This window comes from Macaca nemestrina, chromosome 9 (assembly GCF_043159975.1).
Source record: "Macaca nemestrina isolate mMacNem1 chromosome 9, mMacNem.hap1, whole genome shotgun sequence".
NCBI lineage: Eukaryota > Metazoa > Chordata > Mammalia > Primates > Cercopithecidae > Macaca > Macaca nemestrina.
Genome location: NC_092133.1, coordinates 49,175,241 through 49,181,240, shown reverse-complemented (window position 1 = coordinate 49,181,240; position 6,000 = coordinate 49,175,241). Strand labels below are relative to the sequence as shown.

The window sequence follows — 6,000 nt, the reverse complement described above, 5'->3', positions numbered from 1 at the left end:
GTCAGCTTGGGCTGCCATAATAAAACACCATAAACTGAGTGGCTTAAATAACAGAAATGTTGATTTTCTTTACTGTTCTTGAGTCCACAATGTCAGATCAGGATGCCAGCATGATTGGATTCTTGTGAGCACTCTCTTCCTTGTTTTCAGGTAGCCACCTTCTTGCTATGTCCTCACTTGACCTTTCCTAGGTGTGTGCACAGGCTGAGAAAAAAAAAATTATATACCTCTCTCTTTTCCAATTCCTGTTCAATAGAGATGGTATCTTGCTATGTTGCTCAGGCTAGAGTACAGTGGCTATTCACAGAAATGATCAAAGCACACTTCAGCCTTAAACTCCTGGGTTCAAGCAATCCTCCTGCCTCAGCCTCCTGAGTAGCTGGAACTACAGGTGTGTGCCAATGTGCCTGGCTTCTCTTCCAATTCTTATAAGGCCACTAACGCCATCATAATGTTATAGGACCAACAGCTTCATATGCCCACTGCACAGTAACATACCAGTACACCGAGACAGCAGGGTTGCAGCAGAGAAAGAGTTTAATGATCACAGGGCAGCCAAGCAAGGAGATGGCAGAAAACACCAAAATCCATCTCCCCAAGAAATATACTGATCTGGGGTTTTTAAGAAAATTGTGGAGGGGATGGGACAGGCAAATTGGAATCATTGATTGGTCAGGGTAAGGAGACTGAAATCATTAGGATGTGGAAACTTCATTCTTCGTGTATGTAAGCTTCTTGTTGGGTCATTCAGATCAGCTGATGTCAGTAGTTTCATTGGTATGCAGGACCTAAAAGAATATTTCAATGGGAAAGATTAACATTTCATAATGTATAAGTTGTCATCAATAGAGCAGTTAAGGAGAACTATAACCTATGGTCTATATGATTTTCAGACAATAGGCAAACACAATGAGGAAGCAGGTCAGAGAGAAAGTTGACGTGATGATTAATGCCGCATATGCTCAGGCTTGGTTTATTTTCATTTTATTCCCTCCGTTCCCTGATTAATTTTGTAAAGTTTAGAGGGATGGTTTCAATAACGGATCCACCCTCATGACTACTCTAACCTCCCATAGGTCCCATCTCTAAATGTTATTACGTTGGAGATTACGTCTTCAACATACAAATTTTGAGGGGATACATTCAGTCCACAATGGTGAGTAGGTGGGAATTGAACAAGCACTAACAAGCAAAGGAGGTAGTAAACTCTTTCAAAAATAACTTACCCCTGTTTCTCTTTTTGCTAAATTAGCTGGGCTTTTAGAGGTCACGGTATTGAAGAATTTCCAAGCATATTGGCATGTTGAGCATTGAAGCCTGTTTAAATACAATAGGATTAAGGCAACTGACTTCTGTGTGTGCACACCCCACTCCTTTGCACAGTAGATCCCATTTAAAACTTCTCTGAAGACTTTTGGATTTAGTGATAGCTATGCTGCCTGAAATAATTCAGTCAGGAATAGATTAATAACATTCTGACTAACCTTTTATTTCCTTGTAAACCACCTCTTCCGTATATGACTGTTATATAACAAGATTTGACCAAGCCCAAAGGCAACTCCATTGCAGAGAATGCACAACTTTTGTGAATAAATAGGTCATGGGACAATCTCATATGATCTTCTATACATAAAAGAAAAAGTCATATTTCCTGGTTTTATTTTTGTTCACATAGCCCCTGTTTCTAATTTAAATGAGGATTTTAAGGTTTATCCCTCAGAACTTGTAAGGGTAGCTAAGAACACAAGTGCAGAAACATTAACTGCCAAAATGTGTGGAGCTAGGGGAATATGTTAAATGATATGTTATGTTTCTAACTACCACTTTTTTCCTGTTGTTAACAATACCGAAAATGCTGTGGTATTGAAAGTGGTATTTACCAGATAATATTATAAAAATAATGTTCATTTAAATTTATCATCTGTGCAATGAATCAAAAACCATATATTGGGAGAAGGAGCAGGAAAAACCTGCTTTTGTTCTTAATGTTAGATCTTGCTATATAAATAAATATTTGTGTGAATTAAGGTTAAGCCACTGAACCTTCCTGGGATTCAGTTCTCTCATCTATAAAATAAAAGTCAAATGGGAGGGCAGGGTTATATAAGCTCTAAGGCTTCTTGTAGCATATAATTTTGTCTTCATAATTTCACACATTTTTTCATTACTAAGTTAAAAAGAACCCATGAGAAGAAGGTTAATAAGCGTAAAATGTTAAGAATATATAAAATACATGCTAATTGGCCTTATACATGGTCTAACAATCTTCTTTCTTTCACCTATATGTGATTCTGACCCAGATACAACTGACTCTAAAATCATTTTGTGCCATACTTGTTATTCTCTCTCTTGCTTTGATCTAACTTTACTTGTCTAAAGCATCCAGTGAATGCTGGGTAGGAAGGGCTGTCTCACCGAGCAGGAAGGAGGCAGAGCAGGCTTTGGAGTCTTGAAAGACTGTGTAATTTTAGCGTAATGAAGCAGAGACTATGCCCTTAACTGTGCTGTGGGAAGCTCTGCTCTGATTCCCTTACCTTTCACAGAGTTTCAAAATATTTTGTCCTTCACCCCCAAACCTTACCACGTAGCAAACGGTTATTACCCCTTTTTGTAAAATTCCTATTTCATATAAAAAAATAAACATTTTAAGGAACTGTTGCCTACATTTTTTTCAGATAATTGCATTTATGAATAGTACAAACTTCGTATATTAGTCCTGCTTTACTATTACTGGAGAAACCTTAAAATACTTATTTTTATGATAGAAGAGTAGAAAACACACACATTTTAAATTCCCATTCACCTTCAGGATGCATCCATTCGACTGCCCAGGTCTCTCAATGTTTAACTTACCCATAACTCCACAATACACTGAATATACTATGCTCTATCTGATTAGTTTTGGAATTTGTTCTTGTCTCAGACCATACTTAATAAATATCATGCATTGGATCTTGAAGGAAATAGGGAAAAACATCTTGAAGTTAATTCTAGAAAAATTGGTCCTCACCCCCCATTATTAAATTATATTTAATTACCTGAAGTAGTTAAAAAAAGAAAGAGCTGAAGGAGAGTCACAAGTTGCTTCTTTTTAAGAATGTGATTATGAATTCATATGCATCACTTCTGCTGACATATCATTAGGTAGGGTTTAATTGCTTGGCTTTAATTTTACTAGTAGCATCACTAAGGAAATGTAGAGAGTCGGTGGGTGATCACATCCTCAGACAAATCCATCTAACTAGGAGGAAGAAAGAATGAATGTTCTAGATAACTAGTAGTACCTGCCATAGTTACTAAAATATATTTTAAATCATGCTTTTAACATTATATGTTCCTACCATGTGACTCCAAACATAGCATTACTGTAAAAAGTCTGCAAAAAAAAGTTGTAAACGTTAGTGCTAGAATCAAAATTTGTTATTATCAGTCAATTCAAACCACAGTCACTTCAGTTTGAGGCAGTTTTGTATTGTGCAGTTAAATTGGGATTCACACTGGCAATCCTGGATGTGATGATGGCTTAATCAATCACTCTTTGTTGTATTTTGGGCAGGCCATTTAATGTTGTAAAATTTCAGGAAGAAAGTACAGTCTAACTCATAGAATCCATTAGAAAAATTCAAAATGATAAATATATAATTCCTGGTAAAGTATTTGTCTCACACGCCATGTGTGTTACCAATAAATGCCAGCTTTTATTATTTCATTATCAGGAACACTCAAGCAAAAGCTCTGCCACTGACATATTTTAAAAGTAGCTATTAGTTCTTGGAAGTGTTTTATCATTTTAAAAATTTATTAGGCAACATTTTAATTATTTGCCATAAGAAATTAATTAAGAGACAATGAAAAAATTTGACCTTAGGAGTGCAGAAATAGCAAGGAATGCTTCTTGTAGATGAGAAGTAGGGACAAAGCAAGAAAAATACTATTTGTATTTGTTTTGCTTTTGCTTTATAACAAATTACCACAAACCTCACAGTTAATAATGCACTGATGCATTATCTCACATTTTCTGCAGGCATAAGTGCAGGCATAGCATGCCTGGATTCTTTGCTCAGGGACTCATAAAGTTAGAATTGAGAAGATGGCAGGAACTGCAATCTCATCTGAGCTTGGGGTCCTCTTCTAAGCTCACAGGTTACTGTCAGAATTAATTTCCTTGAGGGCATATGATTGAAGATCCCATTTTTTGGTAGTGGTTGGGTGGGGATCAGTCTCAGCCTCTAGACCACTCTGCTAGATGACCTCCTCCATGGGTCCCATCACAGCAGACCTGTGACAACTTCTAGAACAACTAAACAGCAGCTCTCTCATGTCTTGCTTTTTCTCATAAAGGACTCACCTACATGATCAAGTTAGTCCTATCCAAGATGATCTCCCTTTTGATAAACATCTCAAAGTCAAAAGATGTGTAACATAATCCCGAGAGTCACAAGCGTGTGATCCAATCATATTTTCAGGTTCTTACTGCTCTCAACAGGAGGAGATTCTATAAGGTGTGTACTCAGGTAATAGGAACCTTGGGGGCTATTACAGAATTCTGCATATAAATTTTAAAATAGGGCTTAAATTATGCAAACATATATACACACTCTTAATTCAGGGACTATGCCTACCAAAATTCTAATGAGTATGCTCACCCGTTATCAATGTATTGTCTTTCAGTTCCAAATTCATCCTTCATTTCCTGCTGTAAAGATGGATTCGGACTCTTTAGATCATTTGCCAGCTGGCATGATGTTAAGCTTGGTCATTAGAGGGCACTGGAGAGACATTTCAGGAGAAAAGACTTTTCTCCTCTTCATTCTGGTGCTCCCTTACCAGGCTCCTGCAGCAAATATTTTTCCAGCACCAACTTTCTGTTGCATATGTTATCTCAGAGTGTTGCTCTTGCAAGGAACAACTTCTTCAGTGCTTGGCTCCTACAGGGTACATTGGTTATCAGTACCCAATAACCAAGCAGTTTCCTCTGGCACCCTTCAGATAGCTTTTTAGGAAGTGCTTCTAGTAAACTGTCTCCCCCTATAATTCTTTCCCCAGACCTTCTCAGTTAGCGGGCATGTGATTCCAGAGGTGGGGGACATTTCTGTGAATGACATCACCTAGCACTCCAGAGGGCAGATTTCTAGCAAGTTCTGCCAGCACAGCATCTCAGCAACTTCTCCACTATCCAGGGAGCCATAGCCACATTCTGTCAAATGAAGCCTGGATTGCAGTCCTGCAGGGAGAATGGTCATTCCTTGGGTGATTTATTTTATCCATGGGCATAAAAGCTAATACTCAAAACATGACCATCAATGAATGGATAATTTCATTAATCGTAATATTTGAGGCAAGTCATAGGGCCAATTATACTGAAAAACCTACAGGATAGTGTATTCAAGTAAAAGTAAAAAAATTCCCTATTTTACTCTAATAAATGTGCTCCCTATCTCCAATAAGTGACAACAATTCTCTGAAAAACTACTTTTGCATTTTTATGTATTAACCTTTCTACAAATACTAGCTATATTTTATTTGCATGAAAGGAGAATAAAAAGTTTAATTAAGAATAAACTACAGATTTAGTAATTCAGAACTTTTTTATTATTGTTTATTTTGATATAGATACAGTCAAACATTTATGATCTTCTATAAGTATTCTCGTGTCACAAACAATAAAAATGCCTGGTTTTACTTTGCTCTAGTGAACCAAATTTAATTTTCCTTCTGTGACCCTTGTGTCACAGACATATAGAAGAAATTAATAGCTCAGTATTCTCCCTCCCTTAGTCATTACCCCTAGGAGACTCAGAAGAAAACAGTTAATTGATTAGATTTTCTAATAAAGTTAATATGCAGTTTCCTTATCACCAAAGTTCATGAAATGGAGTGTAAACATGGAAGAAATCAATTATTCCCTAGTCCAGTTTTTCTAAAGTTTGGTCCATTGAATAGCAGTTCTACAAGGCTGTTATTGAAAGAGTAACATGATTAAATAGACTTGTAAAAACT

General features: G+C 36.8%; 1 long non-coding RNA gene across 2 annotated transcripts in view; it reads right to left on the bottom strand.

Annotated features, from left to right (window-relative positions):
- Positions 1-531: 531 nt before the first annotated feature.
- The window catches only part of LOC105481147 (uncharacterized), a 293,709-nt gene continuing 288,240 nt past the window's right edge, over positions 532-6,000 (bottom strand). For both annotated transcript variants that reach the window (XR_986795.2, XR_011607765.1), the window contains exons 3-4: positions 1,227-1,317; positions 532-788 (exon numbers count right to left, since the gene is read on the bottom strand). This is a non-coding gene — a long non-coding RNA (uncharacterized lncRNA). The remainder of the gene's footprint in view (positions 789-1,226; positions 1,318-6,000) is intronic.